The 22,384-nt window shown below is 35.3% G+C and overlaps 1 protein-coding gene and 1 long non-coding RNA gene across 7 annotated transcripts in view; one reads left to right on the plus strand and one right to left on the minus strand.

Moving 5' to 3' along the window:
* Positions 1-9,025, minus strand: part of LOC131507324 (uncharacterized) — a 32,366-nt gene extending 23,341 nt beyond the window's left edge. For all 3 annotated transcript variants that reach the window (XR_009259446.1, XR_009259447.1, XR_009259448.1), the window contains exon 1: positions 8,836-9,025. This is a non-coding gene — a long non-coding RNA (uncharacterized LOC131507324). The remainder of the gene's footprint in view (positions 1-8,835) is intronic.
* The window catches only part of SNCA (synuclein alpha), a 156,761-nt gene that overhangs the window by 105,181 nt on the left and 29,196 nt on the right, over positions 1-22,384 (plus strand). The window lies entirely within an intron of this gene.

Here is a 22,384-nt window from a genome sequence, read left to right on the forward strand (position 1 = left end):
CCCGTAGCCTGCTTCAGATTCTGTGTGTCTCTCTCTGCCCCTCCCCTGCTCACACTCAGTCTCTCTCTCTCTCTCAAAAATAAATAAAAACTTAAAGTCTTTTCTTTCATGTTGATGCTTATGCTTCATAAAGTCAGCCTGATATCAGATGGATCAGGAAAGAAAGACAGTGCTCAGTTCACAGTTGGAGGATTTCAATATAGTGAACCAGTCTTTAAAAAAACCAATAGTGAGGATAAGAAGATGTAGTGGAAAGAAAATCAAGTAATGCTCCGGTAGGAATAGGGAAACGTGGAGTGGAATAATAAAACATATTCAAAATAAGAAGTATTAACTCTTGGCAAGGGAAAAAAATAGTACCAGGAAATGAGATGTTCCATTTGTGTAGATGATCATTAATTAGTGTTCTTGCTGTGGGAAACATTGGAAGAAATGCTGAACCATCACATTCATGAATATTAAACCACCCATTAGCAAAACTTCCCTTTTGCTTAATTTCACAATTGATAGTCCAAATAATATTCGGTCCCCCCCCCATTGCAATTAAATAAAAAAAAAAAATTAAGCCTTTGGGTGAGTTTCTGGACTTTGTAAATTCAGTCAGAAACTGCATAAAAATACTTTGTTTTTGTTAAAAGCCAGCTTGCCTTTGTGATCTTTCTAAATCTTTAAAAGGTCTTTTATCAGCCCTCTCTCTAACTTGAATAATGGCATGCTTTCTGAAAATGATAAACTCTCTGCTTGGTGTGCCTCAAGATACAGAGTATATAAACCATCCTTGGAGATTGAGCTCTCAATTCTGAATTGTCCTTTGGGAGACCAGGCAAGGACACTGCTTTGTATTAAGTGGCCCCAGTATTAAATATAGCCAGAGGCAACACTACATTTTCTAAATACCTTATGTTCTTTCAAAAATGACTGGCATGTCAATGAGATTTAAGTTGAAAAATGCATAGATGTTATATTTTCAGTTTCCCATCTTCCCTGCATCCCCCCCCCCCCCGAGTTATTTCCCTATTTTAGCAGCCTTTTCTCTCAGGTGCCTTGCACTCCACAGTGGTGTGTGTTCACACTAACCAAGGCAGTTGTCTTACCTGCCAGAAATAGCTGTGACATTTAAAGAGAGGACCAGATGAGAGAGCAGTCTTTAACACCCAAGGCTGAATAGCTAATAGTGAAATTGGGACATCAGTTACAGAGATTTAGAGGTAATATGATTACAGGTCCATCTTTACATGTTTTATGGAAGTGATTTCTATCCTAAATATGATTAAAACTAACCCATGTTAATCTTGTTTATTGATTTATTAATTCATCAATACATATTGTGCTATACTGTGAAGATAATAAAACTGAAAGTCTAATAATTCACATCTAGACACTCACTGTATACATGTTGTATAACACCTACCTGTAACTGATGTGTGTATGTGGTTTGAAAGTCTTGTTTTATAGGTATGCAGATGAAATACAGATTATCTAATCTGTTAAATTATAATTTATACCTTGAAAGAAGCTTCAAGTTTCTAAACTACTGATACCCTATTGTATCATGCTGCCCTTTTTCCTGAAGTAATGTTTGTATGTTTCTTTTGATGAAGTATGTATCTAGTTGATCATTGTGGTTTTCATACTTGCTTCAAGGAACTCTGTATTCCTTTGATGTGCCTAAATACCCTGTCCCAGGCGGAGAGGAATTGATGGAACCACGTCTATCTTTTTACACAGAGATTTTAAAAACTTTCTTATGAAGAGATAGTTATATTATACTCAATAACAATTATGCTATGATAATGATACAGAAGTTTAAAATGATTGGCTTGTCGGGGTGCCAACAAAAAGAAAAAAAAAAAGAATGCCAGAACACTGGAAAAGTTAGGGCAAGAGAAGATTAAATAGTTCCCCAGACTTAAATTCCAGAGATATTAAAATTAGAAGAAGAGTATAAAATGAAGGTAAATTGGGGCACCTGGGTGGCTCAGTCGGATAAGCATCCTACTTTGGCTCGGGTCACGATCTCACGGTTCCTGAGTTAAAGCCCCGAGTCGGGCTCTGTGCTGACAGCTTAGAGCCTAGCTTAGAGCTTAGAGCTGTCAGCCTAGCTGACAGCTTAGAGCTTAGAGCTCTAAGAATCTGAGAAGATCTTAGATTTCTAAGATCTGAGAAGATCTGAGCCTGCTTCAGATTCTGTATCTCCCTTCTCACTCATGCTCTCTCTCTCTCTCAGAAACTGAATAATGTTAACTTTTTTTAAATGAAGGTAAATTAAGCAATAAAAGTTTGTATAGGAATGTGCAAAACAAATACAATAATTCAGAATAATTAAATGTAGATTTATATTGAATTGTTTTTAATCTTAAAAATCAAATTTCATTTCTTCTCATTTTAAAATGTATTATGGATTGGGGCGCCTGGGTGGCTCAGTCGGTTGAGCATCCGACTTCAGCTCAGGTCACGATCTCACGGTCTGTGAGTTCGAGCCCCGCGTCGGGCTCTGGGCTGACAGCTCAGAGCCTGGAGCCTGCTTCCGATTCTGTGTCTCCCTCTCTCTCTGCCCCTCCCCCATTCATGCTCTGTCTCTCTCTGTCTCAAAAATAAATAAATGTTAAAAAAAAAAATTAAAATGTATTATGGATAGTCTCTTTTGCATATGTCAATTTTATGCCAAAGTAGCTTTTTTCTTGTTTGCAAATGCTTGGAATTATTAAAAAATGTTGTATGATTTAGGAATTTGGGTGAATAGAAAGTGGTTTGGTATATAAATATAGTGTGTGTACATATGTATGTCTATCTATATATCTATGCTTTAGACTTGGCTTTTAGTTAATGTAACAAATCGGGCCATTCAAATGATTTGTTTAGAAACTAGCTATGGGTCCAGAAAGTCACTCTGTGACAAGAAACTGGCAATAGAATGCTGTGGTGGTTTTTCATCTATTAAATCCTATTATTGCTGTAAAACAGTTGACAATGAACTCAATCATGTGCGTAGTTCAAAAGTTAGACTAAATCCTTTGCCTACTAAAGAAAAATCAGGATATTGTGCTGGTTGGTTCAACGAAAAAATAACGATACCCAGATTCCACTTGGCACTCATTACTTCTCAGCAGCTGTTTCTTTCTTTCTAATTGATATTTTATTTTTCAGAATCCATTATAAAATTTTTCTATTTAAGACCACAACACCACCATAGCAATTAAAAACATATCTTTAGCATAAGATGAGGCTTTTGAAGTCAGTTTTACTGTTAAGCATCTTTGTGACTTTAGGCAAACATGCAATCTTTGATATTCATGTTTATCATCAATAAAATGAGATGATTAACCATGAGATCATCCAATAAATATAAGCTGCTTCCCCTGCCTTTGTCACCCTTAGATCCTTCATATTTATAACCTCATAACCTATCTTTTTGTAAAAATAGAGACCATATGTTTCAGGCTCCTTTGGGTTCTCCTGTTTCCATTAAGAAATATATGTCCAGACACATGTCCTGCCTCTTCCAAAGTAAACATCCCTGTGTTCTTGACTCCATCCTTTTCTCTCTCTTTTGAGATTTTTATGTTACCAACAAAATCCCTGTCTTGTGAAACTCTATCCCTATTGAAATCATTAAAATCTCTCCATTTCTTTTGTTGTCATTGTTTATTTTTGAGAGAGAGATAGAGTGAGAGTGGGTGAGGGGCAGACAGAGAGAGAGACACAGAATCTGAAGCAGACTCCAGGCTCTGAGCTGCCAGCACAGAGCCTGATGTGGGGCTCGAACTCACAGACCGTGAGATCATGACCTAAGCTGAAGTCGGATGCTTAACCAACTGAGCCACTCAGATGCCCCTCTCTGTTTCTTTAAAATAAAAACAAAGCAACGAAACAAAAAACAAAACCCAAAAGACTAGTAGTCATTGCAAATCCCATTACCCTAAAAATTAATTGTCCCAACAACTTTCTCTACTCATAACTTCTCAGTTTTGTCTCCAAACCTGGCCTCCCACTGTCCTATTTATTCTTTTGTTCCCTGAAATCTGACTTCTTCAACTTTTCTGGATTATTCAACAAACCTAAATATTTAATAAACATATATGCATCCCATTGCATAAAATACTTAGTACTAAAAGTGTACCTGTGTTCTTCTTTTATTTTCTTTTTTCAGTTTTTGAAACCGCCAGTGATAGTACCAATCTGTCAGTAAAACTATTTTCATTTAGCTTCTAAAATATTGTTTCCTGTCTGCCTTTGCTTTTACCTCTTTTTCCTGCCTTGCCTTCCAGCTAAGAAGTTTCTTCATGTGATACTGTAATGTTTTCTTTCGCTTGTCTCTTTTTCTCTTAGTTTTGTGAGCTCTGATGACTTCTATGGAGTATTCAAAATATACCTATATTTTCAAAGCCTCAACTCTAATCTCATATTTTCAACATATATTTATGGAGGCACCTCAGCATCAATATAATAAAAAATGACTGGCATTAAAATTTACTTTGTCCTCTTTTTCTCTGTTACAACTACTAATGGTCCCCATCTTCCTAGTCAAACTCAAAACTTGTTTTTATCCCTTTTCCTTGCGTCATCTGTGCATTCAGGTAATGTGGGAGCTTAAGAGCCTCACATTTTTGTACATTTTGAAAGCAAGGCACTAGCTGCCTTCTGTTGGAGACTGTATTTCAAGGATTTTTGTAAAGTGAACAGCCTTGGAAGACAACGATAGTTTCTTTGTCTAAAGCAAAGGGTGAGTGTGTTTATAGCCTTGGTTAGAGATAATGTCCCATTCTGGAGCAAAGGAAAGACATGTTCACTGCCTACTATAAAAGATTCAGGTTCCTAGACCCTGGATTCCTCCTCTGTAAATGCAATTCACTGACTGGAGGTGTCACCTGAACTTCCCTGTAGGAATTAGGACTTAGAGAATCAACTCAAGAAAATGATGATACTTTGGCTACTACTGTTGTTATAGGTAAAAAAGACATTTACCTCTGACCCAGAACTCTTGTGTTTTTGGCCAGTATCTGTAAAACTGGGAGACTACCTTGTTAGCTTGCAAGTAGGATAAAATCTCAGACTTCTCACAGTTCTTAAATATCAGTGGCTAAATTCTGTCCATTCAACTTCTACAACATCTCACCAAGGCAATCCCTTTGCTCCATTTCCATTCCCATTCCTCTAGTCACCAGACCACCTCTTTCCAGATTATTGCTGTGGCTAATCCACTTCATAATCCTTCCATTTAATAATAATTTCTATTAGTTGAGTAGGTTGATATTGGCAATAAGATTGCCTGTTTGATAATAATATAACATAAAATATATGGAAGCTCTATCTCTGAATTAGATTATAGAGAAACAACATTTTCTGTTTCATAATTTATAATTTGGAGGAATTTATTGATAAATAATATAAAAGTTATCATTGGTCAATTCATTGTACAAAATAGGGTTAATTCTACATTTGTCTTCTCAAATTGTATAGCCCCTTAAACACAAATACATTGCACATTTTTGGAAACAAGTCACAGTGTTACCAAGTTATTGTGACACCTCATCTTAAATACTAATGTTGCAATATTGGTTTCTGCCATTTTTTTAATAATTTCTTTTTTAATTTATATCCAAGTTAGTTAGCATATAGTGCAACAATGGTTTCAGGAGTAGATTCCTTAATGCCCCTTACCCATTTAGCCTGTCCCCCTCCCCCACAACCTCTGTTCTCTATATTTGAGTCGCTTATGTTTTTATATTTATATATTTATATTTATGCTCTTATATTATTTTTGCTTCCCTTCCCTTATGCTTATCTGTTTTGTATCTTAAATTCCTCATCTGAGTAAAATCATATGATATTTGTCTTTCTCTGACTAATTTAGCTTAGCATAGGTATTTGCCATTTTTAAGACCTCTGGGGGCGCCTGGGTGGCGCAGTCGGTTAAGCGTCCGACTTCAGCCAGGTCACGATCTCGCGGTCCGTGAGTTCGAGCCCCGCGTCAGGCTCTGGGCTGATGGCTCGGAGCCTGGAGCCTGTTTCCGATTCTGTGTCTCCCTCTCTCTCTGCCCCTCCCCCGTTCATGCTCTGTCTCTCTCTGTCCCAGAAATAAATAAAAAACGTTTTAAAAAAAAAAAGTTTAAAAAAAAAAAAAAAGACCTCTGTACTCTATATTTTTTTCTCATGTATGTCTCTCTGTCAAGGTTATAATTACCTGATATAGCTGTCTACAGTTTCATAGACACATTACTAACCCTTCTGTGAGATTGACCCAAGAGTCTACAAAAATAAGTCATAATACAGGTTTTGCTTTTCTTCAGTTATGAGAAGTTAGTTATTGCAAGGATAAGAGGTGCTTCTTTACCAGCATTATAAACATCAAGAAAAGTACATTCTTCTTTAAGTACTGGTGCTGTGAATATTTCTTATCCTTGGTCTTGTTTAAATATAACATTACTTGTAAATCTTTAGTTAAAAGCAATTAGGACAGTGTCCTTGTAGCATTTGCACGGATATATAAAAGGCAAATGCTATAGAGCTATCTCACTTGGATGTACTCAGAATATAACAACCTCAATCTACTACAAGTTTTCAGCTGCATTTCTAGGCAGCTGAGAGAAAGGAGACAAAAAGGATGACTTGTGAACCAGTTTGAGAAAGGCAAAACTCTGAGGTCCAATGGAGAGTCGCATGTAGCCAGTCAATGAAAAAGGCAAAAGCTTCAATTCTTAAAACAGTTGTTTGTTTCAATCATTCCCCCCACACAAAATCTTTATAAAAATTAGCAACAAGATGAAAATATAACAGGTAATATGTATTGAGACAATATAGGATGTACATTTACTGGGATACTGAGATCACAAAAATAAAATGTTTAGGGGCAGCTGGGTGGCTCAGTTGGTTAAGTGTCCAGCTTCAGCTCAAGTCGTGTTCTCATGGTTCGTGGGTTCAAGCCCCGCATCTGGCTATGCACTGACAGTGTGGAGCCTGCTTGAAATTCTCTTTCTCTTCTCTCCCTTCCCCACCGCCACTTGTGCTCTCTCTCTCTCTCTCAGAATAAACTTTAATATATATATATATATATATATATATATATATATATATATAATATAAATATATAAAATCATATATCATATGTATCATATTATATCATATATAATATATATATTTAAAAATAAAATGCTTAAGACACTCCAGAACCAAGTAGATGCCTAGTAAATATTTGTATTGTTCTGACTGCACTGGTCATTATAGGCTATTTTATGTATATCATTTCATTTATTACAACAGTCTGGGACAGGGTTTATTATTATCATTTTCCATTTGAGACATCTCATAATCTCACAGATACCATCTACTGCTAGGTCAGTTGGCTACCAAATCCCATGCTCTTAAAAGCATATTTTTTCCTTGTCTTCCCAACAACAAATAATATATACAATTGTTGGAGGGAGGGGACTATGACACAAAGTATTTAGAATGATTGTGTAACCACATTTTTAGTTCCTCAAGAGTAACAAAATTAGGAATCATCCTTAATGTATAGTTTCCAACACACACACACGCGCACGTGAACCCACCCCACCTACTCTTTGTAGAGACAGTTGCACCATCTTAAATACAGAATATTCTGTGTTTTTTTTTCTCCCTTTTATACAGAAATTTAGGAGTCTCCACTTAATAAAAGCCAAAAAGAGATATAAATAAATCAAATTAAAGAAATGAGAATGGTTGAAAATTAAATCCAGAACTCCAGAAATAATGGATGCTTTAAAAATGATTAAAGAACACAAATAAACATTTAGTGCCTAAAGAAAGGAAAAAAAAAAAAAGCAACATTAAACAGAGCAAAGGGTATTCACTTGTTGTGATGAGGAAATAATCTTTGATTCCCCTTCAAATTCTCTGTGGGATAAGGCAGAGTAAATAAATAAACATCGTGACTAAGTGTAATATCTGCCCCATGGACTTAACGGGCCATTATGTTTTATTATGATAACCAAAATAAATTTGGTGTAGGGGCTTGGGAGAGATTGCCATTTCCAAAGTAAAGCTAAGGAAGACAAGGCTATGACCCAGGCAGAAGCTTTATTGGTTGATCAAAAGGATTTAAGAAGGAAGCTCAAGTGATGATATTGCAAAGCATTCTAAAAAACTGTGGTTTCTGTGCCACATATTTGGGGGCAAAATGAACAGTATTTCTGACAATTTTATCATCTTTATTCTGTTAAAAGACACTAAGGAAAAGGTTTAAACCAGAAAAATGCTATGCATTGAATTAATAATAAGCTATTTTTCTTTATAAAAATTAATTAGCTTAGTGTTTGCAGATTTAATAGCTATATGGTAAAAAATACATTCTATCTGGTTTTGTCCTTGTAAATACATTTCTCATAGACAAAGAGATAGGCAATTCTTTTAGTTCCTTATTTTTTTTTATTCTGATAAAAATAGGGACAAATTTCTAAGTAGTAATAGACTTCAGATACTTAATCATAAAATATTTTGTATAGTGTTTTAAACTCTTCATTTTTCGAAACTTGATTTTATCTTGTGTAAGCTCAGATTAATGTTTCGATAAGAAGTTTGTTGTTGTTTTTCAAGAATATTGACAAATAATATTGCATAATAGCTAAGTGCCTTTGGAGCCAGACTGCCTATTTCTGTTAATTCATTGATAAAATAGAGATAATAGTAGTAACTTTCTCATAGAATTGTTTTCTAAGATCAAATAATGCTTGTGAAACTCTTGAGACAGTACCAAATATAGAGTAAGCTATAAATGAACCTTAGTTGTAAAATGGAAAATTAAGCATTTTAATATTTCACTTGAATGACCTTCTAAGGATACACCCAGGCCATTACCTTTCTTGATAATCTTTTAAGTAGATTTCCTTTTATCTCCGATGTGTTGAAACATGGATAGAGGTTTTCAGAGGAGACTTTTTCTAAGTAACCAAAAGAAAGTAAGGACCGTAATAGTGTGACAAATCTTAACAATGAAATAATTTACAGGATAGGGTAATTGCAACACCCACAGAAAGTGACAACTGTGGGGCCTTGTTCCCAGAGTTCTTTTGTCAGTCATAGATGCTACTGTGACATATACATGGTTTATGTATACATACACTATAGAATTCCAGATACTATGGAATATAAAGATATTCCAACTTGAAGGCTGAGATCCACTTGAAGAGTTTTTCTTCCATTTCTTCAAAGCCTTTCACATGTGACTGGCTTCTGTTCCCAGTAGCAAGGAGACTCTTGGAACCTCAGATATCACATGCATCTGATTACATGTACTGTGCTGTGCTCTGGCTTTCTTAGGGCCTTTCCTAGTCTTACTTTCTTAGATGAAGAAGACACATCTTTATATTGCTCTTTAAGATTCTCCTCCTAGATTTAACATCCACTAGTCTTGAAGCTACTGTATTCACTCTGTGCTTCAGAGCCCTATTGGTCCCATCTAGTCTTTGGTGTATGAGCAGTTCATTTTGCCTGACATATTTTCTCCCAGTCAGATATTAAGACCAGTTTCCCCCCAAGTTTTGAAAACAAATACCTGGATCTTGGATCACTGAGATTTTGATGGCAGGTTTTTTCTTTCTGGGAGCCTTTTAGCATTCCCAACATCCCTACAATATAGAAGAAGACTCCTGATCTCTAACTCCTCATTGATTCTGTACCCAGTTGCTAGTTTTAAGACTTGCCTCCATATATCAGTGCATTTGAAAGATAAAATGACTGGCTGCTTCTGAGCTTAACACAAGAGTAGATCTTTCTTAGGTTGACCTTTTATTTTGATGTCTCATTCAATCACTATCCAAGAGGGTGTTTTTAAAATTTAAAATAATAAATTTTTAAAAAGTGTGTGTGTGTGTGTAGTAGCATTTTTCATTAATTGAAGAAGAGGATTAATTTTTATATGTGAAAACAAAAAATAGTTTATTCCTAGACTTCCCAATGTACATTAGTGTTTGGAACTAGGTCTATAACCAAGTAACAGGAAAAAAAAAGCTGGCGGTGTTGCTCTCCTGTGAAGTCTTATTAGGTGAGTCAGCTAATTACATGGCATGGTCATAAATATGGCAGTGACTGAGCTGCTTGCTATGCTTACCAAGAAGAATAAAGTTTTAAGATAGAATATTACCACTTGGCTATACAATGGAAATTTCTTCTAAAATATGATTTCACACTAATTCTTGATTTATAAAACAGTTATTTTGTAATTTATGATTCAATGTATTTAAAAATGGGTTGAGAGGTAATACTGATAAATGGCATCCAAAAAAATTCCCAAATAGGTTAATGTGTTAATTTTGCACTCTCCTTCATTTTAAGCCTTTAAAAAGTCAAACTAATTTTAATTGCATCTGTTACCTTTATCTTTCTCTCTCTGAGGGGATTGCCAAGACTCAAAAATAAAAGGGCAGAAGAAAATAGTATGCTAATAAATTATCCAAAGTAGGGTATAAGTGGCTTCTAAATACATATTTCTATTGAAGACTGGTTTCTCTAAAAGTATCATTTAATTAAAATAGATTTGAATTTTAAAAGTTTATTTACTTTGAGAGTGAAAGAGAGTGCACAAGCAGGGGTGGGTCAGTGAGAGAGGGAGGGAGAGAATCCCAAGCAGGCTCGATGCTGTCAGTGTAGAGCCCAACACGGGGCTTGAACTCACAAAGTATGAGATCATGACCTGAGCTGAAATCAAGAGTTGGTTGCTTAATTGACTGAGCCATCCAGGTGCCCCTAGATTTGCATTTTTTTTTTTTTAATTTTTTTTTCAACATTTTTTTTAATTTATTTTTGGGACAGAGAGAGACAGAGCATGAACGGGGGAGGGGCAGAGAGAGAGGGAGACACAGAATCGGAAACAGGCTCCAGGCTCCGAGCCATCAGCCCAGAGCCTGACGCGGGGCTCGAACTCACGGACCGCGAGATCGTGACCTGGCTGAAGTCGGACGCTTAACCGACTGCGCCACCCAGGCGCCCCAGATTTGCATTTTTAATCTGAAAAGATTCCCCTGTAGGTATGAACTATGTGTAGTGTATAATGTGTTTACTGTAGACTTATGGTGTTCATCAATTTGACTGTACCCAAGTGATACAGATGGTTGATGACATAGTAATTTGTAAATTTGCTGAGACAATCTGAGTAGGTGTATAACGCATGAAGAGTGTAGGTTGCTTTGCCACTAAGAAAGCCTAGCAGATGACCAGGAACTATATCTTCTCTCAGTCTTGTTGCTAGGTTTTGTTTACCGTGGCATACGCAATTTATGATGAAAATCATGTGCTGTAGTTGCACTTTTTAGTTAAGAGAATTACGATGGTCTCAGGAGCTAGCCTCAGAGATAATCAGTGGTCTAATATAATACATGTGGTATGTGTGTGTTTTCCCACATCCTAAAGCATGCTTATACAAGTGAGTAGTAAATGGTGACAGAAAAATTGTGGGCTAAAACATCTAAAGGACAACAGGAGATCATATTATCAAAACTAAAATGTTCTATCTTGTTGGAAAATTAGGCCAACAGAATCTAAAATACTGCTATATTGAAAAAGCAGTGCAAAAAATTCAAAATATTGTACTTACAGATTTGTCTCTATGGCTGTACCAGGCCTATTACCTTTTAATTCCTGCTGATGCCTTGCCCTCCCACTAACTCATTCTCTTTTACATCTATCTCACTACATAATTGAACAGATTAGTCCAATAGGCCTCAACCCCAAGGTCTCTAATGGCAAATAGCCATTAATGCTTATCTTGCCTTATTTTATGCATTCCTAAAGGTATAGCATTGAATGGACCAATTCTGCTGATCATTTTAATTCTGCCCTAGATATAAACCATAACTATACCCTACCCTTAAAAAATAGAATTTTAATTTAACCATACATATTTGGAAAAGGGGGTAGGAAGGAGTTCATTAAGTGTCTCTAGCAATATTTTTTATTCTTCGGGTGTTGATTACACCAGAATATGTCAATTTTCATGGTTTCTCATGTCATAGCACTTAATTACTAGAATGCATTTAAACACTCTTTATAATCTGGGAACAAATATGATCATTACATCATTTTTTAATTTTCTATTCATAACATTAAGACTTAAAATACCGTGGTGTTTCTGAAGTACAAATATTGTTTTGGTTTTAAAGATTAAATAACATTGTCCAAAGTTTTTTTTATTAGTATTATTCAACTTCTTTTCTTTATAAAATTCCTTATTTGTTTAAAAATAAAGAATCTGATTTTGAATCAGATGCTCTTTGCTCTCCATTTCAAATGACATTATTAGAACACTAAGAACTGACAAAAATTTGAAAATATTGAATATATTTTAGCCTTATTTTAAAAAACGATTCTTACACCTGCCTACTTCATTTTATTAGTTTTGAATAAAATAAATGTCAGGGCACCTGGGTGGCTCAGTCGGTTAAGCGGCCGACTTCGACTCAGGTCGTGATCTCACGGTCCGTGAGTTCGAGCCCCACGTCGGGCTCTGTGCTGACAGCTCGGAGCCTGGAGCCTGTTTCCGATTCTATGTCTCCCTCTCTCTGACCCTCCCCCGTTCATGCTCTGTCTCTCTCTGTCTCAAAAATAAATAAAGGTTAAAAAAAAATTTTTTTTTAAATGAATAAAATAAATGTCGCTTAGCCCTGTCTGCAAACATTTCATTTACTTCCTTTTTAAAAATCAAGAGTATATGATATGCACATTATTTTAACAGTCTATGTCACTTTCCTTGGAACAGGAGTTCTGAGTTTGATTTCAAATCAAGTTATATCAAATACTGGATTCTTTAAGATGGGTGCTATGTTGAACCTTTTTTCTCTCTTAAGTTGGAGTTCTTTATTTAGTTTCTTTATCATTAGGGTTACTCTCTTTTGTTTGAGCTGTTGAGTTATTTGGGGTTGATTAACATTGTTTTACAATGCAGCAAAATAACAGTTCTACCCAAAATATCTTTCAATGTAAACACAGTGAGGAAAATGTTTAAGGCCTAGATGACTGGCAGTGGATGAAGCCATTATTAAAAACATGATCAGGTGTTGCTTCTTAGAGTCTTTAGAACACCCTATCCATTTGCCAACAATCTTCATAGGTTTCCAGCTGAAAGATTTTTTAAAAAGTGGTTTTTTGATATATTCACACTGACAGCAAGTACATTGCTCTACTCTAAACCAAACGATGCTGCAGAGTTTACAAACAGTTGATGATGTGGAGTAATAATTTCCAAGGAACATATAAAACATTTGCAGGGCCCTAGAAACCTACATTGTTAACAACAACCCCAGATGATGGTAGGTTCTGCTTGAGAGGATTGTTTGCAGAAGCAATTTTCATCTCCATTGTGCTTTAGAATAAATGTACAAAAAACTAAAAGTCCTACAATTGAATAAAAATAATTTTGTTATGCCAAGTATATTAACTTACATTTGTTAAAAGAATAACTGAGGCATATTAACAATTTTAAGGGTTTATTTGAGCAAAAAATTAATTTGAATCGGGAATCTTCCAATCTAGCAGGTAGAAAGGAGCTCGAACTGTACAAAATGAAAGACCCGTAGGCAGAAGGGAGTGGGAACAAGGAAATTATATGTAAGTAAAAAAGTGCAGGTTGGTTATGGGAAGGTTACTTTCCTTTAGGAGATGGCGGGGCATTTATCGGGCAGTGAACCTAACTAGTGTTCATCAGGAGATTCCCGAATGACTCCTTTAAGATTCCCATTTCTGGGAGAGCTGAAACTTTAATGAAATTAAGTCTTGGTTTGGTGATATCAGGCTTAGCTTAAATGACTCCATTCTGGGCCTATCTCAGTTTTGTTGTTGTTGTTGTTTGTTATTAACCATTTCCCCCTTTTGATCAGATTCTCAACCTAATTAAGAGATTTGATACTTTAAGGCATTAACACTACTTCCAGTTACCACTCTGGAGCTCTCATGGTTTTTGCTGAATCTCTGCATAGTACTCACAGCTCACAACGTCAGGTTCAAATTTTTTAAGTTGGTCATTTTCTTTGTTCCTGTTATGATGTTCTATTCTTAGAGAGGTCATTTGCTTGGTGGTTAGCAGCTGTTAACATGCATTTAAATCTTTTGAGAAACTACAGTGCACCGGGGAGACTACTATAATTATTATGGGCAGGATCATTCTTGATGTGTGGAGTGCACTTTACAGCCGTGGTCCCCAGGACCCAAACCAATCAGACTCAAGTCAAAAAAAGACCCCTTTGAAGGGGTCACATTCTTAAACCAATTGGATTGTTCAGTAATCTTATGTAGCTGAGTCTCAGCTTCCTCAGAAATGTTAATCTAGGTGCAGCAAGTGCTGTTGGCCACAGGAGTGGTTCCTGAAAATAGCCTCATTTATACTTATTCCTAGCCAGGGGAGTAGGGATCTGCCAAAGCTAGTAAATCTTGAATCATGTATGCCTTCTGGTAATTCCTGTTTGAGCCTGTGGCTCAGGACTGGAAGCATGACAGCCATGGAGGCTGGTAAAATGTAAGGGTCTATAGACAACTTAAGTGGTTTTATTTTCTTTACCCTTGCCTTGTCTCACTCTCATTGTATAGAGCCTGGTTGCAAAGTTCTCCGGATTGGCATTGTTAACTAGAGATAGGGAAATGGGCCTCTAGTGTTAGGGAGTGTGACATGACAGAGACAGGAGGTGTGAGATATGCACCTGAATTTTTATAGCTTGGAATTTGGCTGCAATGTCAGTGGTCAAGAGTCCTTGGTAGGGTTCTTTCCATGAATCTCATTTTTTTTTTTTTTTAATTTTTTTTTTCAACGTTTTTTATTTATTTTTGGGACAGAGAGAGACAGAGCATGAATGGGGGAGGGGCAGAGAGAGAGGGAGACACAGAATCGGAAACAGGCTCCAGGCTCTGAGCCATCAGCCCAGAGCCTGACGCGGGGCTCGAACTCACGGACCGCGAGATCGTGACCTGGCTGAAGTCGGACGCTTAACCGACTGCGCCACCCAGGCGCCCCATGAATCTCATTTTTGCAAAAGCATTAGAGTAACACAATGATGGTCTATAAATAACAAAAGACTTTAAAATGCCCATAGATAAAGATCTGATGACAGTTCATTATAATGGAAATGATGAGGAATCTTGATTATTTCTCTGACATACATTTTAAGATAATAGCTGGAATTATGACTGATAACATTACACCAGAATATATCATATTTTTATGAATTTTGTACAAATTTGAGAACACATATTTACAACATGCATCTACTTATCTCTATATAGATGTATATATAGATATATATGTATATAGATATATATGTGTGTATAAATATATATTCATATGTCCACAAATATAATCTAAGAAGGTTTATCATCACTTAGTTAATAATGCTTAACACATAATTTAACATACCAAATAAACCTAATTGTTTTATCATCTCTCTATTACAAGGTGAGAGACAACCTCATTGAGATTTTCCAGGGTTCCTCTAGGAATTCTCAAAATTAGTTTGAAGTTAGAATTTGATTTTAAGAAAATGTCAAAAGGTTTGATTAATTAGGATTACAAACCATTATAAAATAAGACTTAATTATCTATTTAACAAAAGTGACAAAAGATGTTAAAGGCAAATACACAGGCTACATAGTGATGGACAAAAACTTAGCTCTCTTAATAGAAGATTGGGTCTTAAGTAATCAAAAACCTGATCAAGTCAATGTGAAGCACAATAAGTCACTTTGGTAAGACACAAGATCTTTGCTGACCAAGCAGATGACTTAAAAAGTAAAGAGAAACCTATGTTTAAAATGTCTTATTATGAGCAGACCAATAATCTAAGGGAATTTTTTCCTTTTAACAGACAAAACCAACTTCCAGTTTTGTACCAGTATACTTTTGATATTAAAACTATTTTTTTTAAAATTAAATCCATTCTGATCTTAGCCATCACGACCACACATAAAATTCCTTCTCCAATATTCATTTTCCACAAACCTTCTACAACTTTCATGTAGCCATTCAGATGTTTTCCTCTTTCTCATTCTGAAACAATTATTTTACATTCCTTAGCAACTTTTCATATATAGTGGTTTCCTTTGATCTTTATTATTTCTAAGTAGTTTTAACAACATACATTGATTAGAATTCTTAACTCTTAGAATTCTTCATTCCTAGTGAAAACTAAGAAGTCAGCAACTGTGGGTTGTTACACCAGCATTCTGTGGGATTGGTGAATTTATAAACCATTTAACACTATCTAGAAGCATATTCTTCTTGTAGTAAATTTTCCAATGTGGCATCTTTACTAATAGACCCAATTATCTTTAATTCCTCTGTAAAAGAAGGTTTCTCTTACTACATCTATACACTCTATTGAACTTTGCATGCAACTTCTTTTCCTAAACATGCAGGTATATGCCGTAATCTAGGCGTGTTTTTCTCATGTATCTTATTACTGTAATATATTCTGGCCTGATACACTATAATAAAAACTTGGGAACAAAAATGTTTACAAAAGTGTTCAACATTTGTTATATAACTTTTGTTGTTGTTATTTGTTTGTTTTTGTTTTTGGTGTGGTAAAAATGAATAGAAGCTGAATTTCATATTTTATGATATAGATTATGTTTTGAAAACAAGTCCTTACTATCCATAAATATGAAATATTAATGTTATTTAACATTCAAAGCATAATTAGGCACAGTTCTAAATTGGAGTTAAAATTGAAATTTATTAAGAGATAAAATGGCAAATATATAAGTTAAAGATAAAATTATATCTGGTAATTAAAGTGTTTCTTATGATAATCTCTTTGGAATAGCTGCTAAATGTTTTAGTATACTTAAAAATCTACTAATACATGGAGTTGGAAAATATAGATCACATAGTCATATTCTGAAAAACATATTAGTGTTAGAGACTACTGAAATGAATTTTATTAAATTTGTTAAGAAAAAGGACATACACAACTGATCATCAACTGATAGATGCTGTTTCTTCTATACTCCATCCATTTCTCCCCACCCAAACCTGGATAATTTCAAACCAAATACCTAGATATCTTATTTAATAAGCAAACATTTGATTATTTAATTTCTAAAAGTTAAAGACACTTTTTTTAATGCAAAAGCCCAATATATGATCATCCTTGAAAAGTAACTCTCTACCCAGTGTTCAGAGTTCCCTGTTTCATATTTGCTTAAATCAAGATTCAAGTAAGACTAAAATAACATTCTTAAGTTGCAATTTTCTGATGCTCTCATCTACTTTAATCTATAGCTTCTTCAAAACTGTTGTTTACCTTGAAATTTACTTGTTGAAGTATCTGTATTATTTGTCTTGTATCACTCCCCATAGTCAGAAAATTTGCCAGTTGCATCTAATGTGAACATGTTCTTCAGCCCCTTGCATTGCTGTAAATTGTCAGATCTAAGTGATAGATGTGAATCCAGTTCAGATGTTTGGCAAGGATATCTTATAAGGAACACAGAACGTGTGGTTATATCTCAAGTCTTGTTAGCAGCCATTGCCAATCATTGCCTAGATTCCATGTAAAAGCATGATACTCTATTTTATCTTCTTTAGAGTATATCTAAAGAGAAAAGCTTGTACTCACCAACTATTTGTTTAACCTAAAGTATAGTTTGTACAGGAAAGGAAAATACATTCCTGATGATTTCTGAGATTACATTTCTCCTTGTCAATTCTGACTCTAATTTTTTTCCATAAAATAATCTATCTCCCACCTATTCTGTGCCTTTCTCATCCCACAGCATCCTATTCTGATTATCGTGTAATAAACATTACTGAAGATTTTGGGACACCAGGCTATGAGGGGGGAAGGTGGGACAGTGAAATCATATTGTAGCACAGGACTCCATAGAAAACAGGATGTTGAATTAACAGTTATCCTTGTCCTTAAAGGATTTTGCTTACTTACGTAGCAAGAATTATCATGGGAGTAGGTCTTTTACACTGTCACTTCATTCCTACCGGTTCCTTGACCCTCACTAATTTCCCAGGCATGTCTTTGAGGTAGATTTTTATACACACAGGTGATTCATTAGAGTAGTTTGATACAATTTTCACCTATGCTTTAACTAATATTGTTTTTCCTTCTGGGTAGACTTCTATAATATAAAAGATGTAATGGCCCCATAGAATATATAATATTACTGAATAAAATTCTTTGATGGGTTCAGCAATCAAATTACAAGAATTCCATTTACCAAAAATAGACTCTAAACTAGGTCTTAAAAGGATAAATTGGACATAGGGACATAACAGAAAGTCAAATTTTTCAGTTACTGAAATCTGTACTTTTCAATTAAAACGTTTGAATGCCAGAACTCTCCGAGAACTTCAGGACAGTGGTTTAGAGCATAAGTCACCTGTGCCATTTTGACTCTGAGTAAATTACTAAACCTCTCTAAGACCAAGTTTCCTATGGAAGATGTGGTTGAGGATAGTTGGTCCATAGTTCTGTGAGCTGTCCCTGTTCTATGTAATATAAAATAGTTATTTAAGATTTTTAGTCAGTTAAAAATTTATTCAAATATTAATGTATTCAATAATCTCATTCTCCAGAGAACAACACTTATAAAGTCCAGCAGTCAGACTTGTGAACACAATATATTTATGCCTTTAATGAGTTAAAGGTTTCTGAAAGTATAAACCTGTTCTTGTTAAATGCTGATAGTTGTTGAATACCCTGGGATTCTTTTTGATTGCCTACTTTTATCTTTTCCCCTCTTTTTTCTGTTAGATAACAAAGATTCAGCTGGGTATATTTTAAAGATCTAATTGGCTTTATTAAACAAATACTGAATGGGGCAGCATACCACCTAGCAAGTAGAGGGAGGGCCCAGGGAGATACACAAAATGAAAAGTTTTCATAGAAAAAGTGTGAGGCAAGAAGGTTATTAGAAAAAAAAAAAAGAATTATTTCAGGTAAGCCCACTTTCTAGGGGAAAACACAGGGTTATTTTTGTTTATTATTTTTTATCATGCATATTACTCTTCCTTTGAGGGATGGAGAGGACCCAGGTGGCAGACTGATTGGCACTCACCAGTATTCCTGACTGGTGAAAACTACATTTCTGGGGGAGGTTGAAGCTGAAATTAGAATAGGTATCAAGCCCTGCTATAGGAACTTAGTCTAAGTGACACCATTTTGGGCCTGTGGTTTTCTTTATAACAATTCTTCACTTTTGAGCAGACTCTCAGCTTAACTGACAGATGTTATCAAGCTTGAAGGCATTGGCTTCTCTCTAACCTATTTCACTGAAGTTCCTACAACTTTGTTTGCTCCTCTGTGAGGCATCAATAGGCCATGACATTTTTACTTAACCTCTGTGATATTCATAGGTCACATTTTCCAGTTGACATTTTTTAAGTTGATAATTGTTGTTGTTGTTCCTTAAATGTTCCAGTCTCAGGAGGATAATTTGCTTGGTGGTTAGTAGCTGCAAACATACATTTAAAATTTTTTGAGAGAATATAATGGACCAGGGAGATTATTATGATTACTATAAGCAGGATAATTCCCCAAATTTAGAATATACCTTGGAACCATGGTCCCCAAGACCCAAACCAATCAAAGTCAAATAAGTCAAAGAAAATCCCCATGGAAAGGCATATCTTTTTAAAGTCAAGCAGCTTGTCCTTATTTTGAGTTTTAGCTTCCTCAAAATTGTCAACCTAGACATGGCAGGTGATGTTGTTCAAAGGACAGACACCTCCTTGATCAGCTAAAAGATAATCAAGAGCTCTTCTGTTATCAAGGACAACTATGGCTGGAGAGTTTAAAGACATTTGTTGGGCTACTATTACTTTGGCAGATTTTTTAATGATTTCAAGAAGTAGGGAGACATTTTTGATTGTAGCCTTATTTATATTTATCCCTAATTGGGGAAATAGAGACCTGCCAAAAAGAGTGAATCCTGAATCACAAAAGCCTCCTGAGAAGTCCTATTTAACTCAACAATGTAAATTTAGGAGAAACAACTAATGAGATGTCTTATTTTGCTTGTGAAAAATTAGGGGCACATGATTTTCTCTTTGCCTGAAATCAAAGATGTTATTCCCTGCCTTAGCAATGGCCTGAGAGATACAGATGAGGGTGTTATCTTTCTAGGCCAATGCCAGAGGAGAGGAGAGGAGAGGAGAGGAGAGGAGAGGAGAGGAGAGGAGAGGAGAGGAGAGGAGAGGAGAGGAAAAGAGGAAGAAGGGGTTTTATGTTCAGTTAATGTATGAAGTCTTAATCTGGAACCTTGGCAGGAAGCCATCTACCTCAATGTCAGCTACTTCTCTTCCTTGTCAATTTGATTTAGAGGTCTCTACCATCTTTTAGTTTTGCAGCAGTGTCAGTGGTCAGAGGCACTTGTTAAGGTCCCTGTCAGTGGGGTTCAAGGGTTGTCTTCCTCTGATGACATTTTAGACCAGCCACCACACTGTAGAGGGTGACCAACAGGTTCTTTTAAATTAGGATCTAGCAAACCTTCTTTATGGATGACATCCTATGGATGACAGGCTTGAGCATAAGACATTAGAGATTTACGGTAGCTGATCATACTAGCATGAAACAACAAGGGATCAGCAAAAGGCTGTATACTGATAGAATTTCAAGTTGATAAAGTTTTTGGTAAGGCTTCTAGGATTAGGCCAGTGAAGTGGATGCCTTAATCACTGGTGATAGTGGAAAGTACACATAAATGGGAAACACATTTAAGTTTTTTGTTTTTTTGTTTTTCCTGTGAGGGCATCAGACTTGGAGCAAGGAAAGACTTTAATCCATCTAGAAAATGCATATACAATAAGAACATATTGATAACCATACAAGGTAGCAATTTAGTGAAGTCTAGTGGCAGGTGTTTTGTTGAATTTACAACCATTATTTCTCCTTATGAAATTTTCTCATTCAGAAGCAAACTGGTGCCATGTCAGAGGACATTAAAATGGCAAAAGTCTGGCAATGAGGGGCCATTTTTGCAGGAGAATGGACTTCATCACATGTACCACAATCCTATAAATATAAAAAAGGCTTAGTATTATTTATTTGACAGTGCTTCCATATAAATTACATATGAAATGCCCAATTTGTTTAACAAATATTTTGGCATATTTCAAGTTAAAAAGGCATTTAAAAAAAGAATTTGATTTTGGGGGCACCTGGGTGGCTCAGTTGATTTAGCATCTGACTTCAGCTCAGGTCATGATCTCACAGTCCATGAGTTCAAGACACCTGTCAGGCTCTGTGCTGACAGCTCAGAGCCTGGAGCCTGCATCAGATTCCGTGTCTCCCTCTCTCTCTGCCCTCCCCTGCTCATGCTCTGTCTCTCTCTCTTTCTCTCAAAAATAAACAAACACTAAGAAAATTAAACTAAATTTAAAAAGAATTTGATTTTGGAAGTTTGTCAAAAATACCAAAAAAGGGATTTTAAATAAAGCACTTATTCTAAATAGGATCACAGATAATTATGAAACTTAATATTTAAAAGGTAAAAAATCTTATACAATAATTTTACTAAAGCCAGACTAAAAGTCCAAGAAAACTGTCCTTTTAAAAAAGACAAAACCAAATTTTAACTTTGCACCAGCTTCTGATATTAAATCTATATTAAAAATAAATTTTTTAAATCTTAGCCAGCTTGACCATATATTAATTTTCTAAAGGCTTGCTTATAATTATTTTTTATATTCTGATTTTGTCCTTTGTATTTTTCTCCTTAAACTAACCTCTATTTAGGACAAAATTACTTTTTTTCCACCTCAACAAAAAAATGCATCTTAATTTTTCACTTCTTTTATTATTTATTTATTTATTTATGCTGAAAATGTATCCTTTCCTGGCATACAGAGATGTTTCCCCTATTTTTAGTAGTTTTAATTACAAATATTGATTAGAACTTTAACCCTTAGAAAGCTTAATTTCTAGTCAAAACTAAGAATAAGCAATTGTGAAGGGTCACATCAGCATTTTTTAAATTTTCAAATTTATGAATATATTTAAAAATTTCTAGAAGCATGTCTCTTAAAGTTTTCAAATGTAGCATTAACATTTCCAAATATCTTCTAGTTTCTCTGTAACAAGCCAAAAGTAGAAAAACCTATGTTTATTAATATTTTAGTATTTTGTCTTATTTGGAAATTAGATATTTATATTGTTATGGAACCAGGCTGGAACACTGTCAGAAAAACCAAGCAAAATTTGGAGATCTTGGTGGGTTGGAGATTTATTTAACACCAGCGGGCTCAGAGGAGACCGTTTCTCCAAAAATCTGAGCGCTGAAGGCAAGTGGGAAGTGTAATTTATAGTTGTCAGCTTCCATATCTGTGGTGGGTTTTCTCATGTGCGGCAAACAGGGCAAGAAGAACCCGGAAGAGGGGTCTCTGAGCTAGAGACCAGAGCTTGTTTTAGTCCCC

This window comes from Neofelis nebulosa, chromosome 3 (assembly GCF_028018385.1).
Source record: "Neofelis nebulosa isolate mNeoNeb1 chromosome 3, mNeoNeb1.pri, whole genome shotgun sequence".
Classification (NCBI taxonomy): Eukaryota; Metazoa; Chordata; class Mammalia; order Carnivora; family Felidae; genus Neofelis; species Neofelis nebulosa.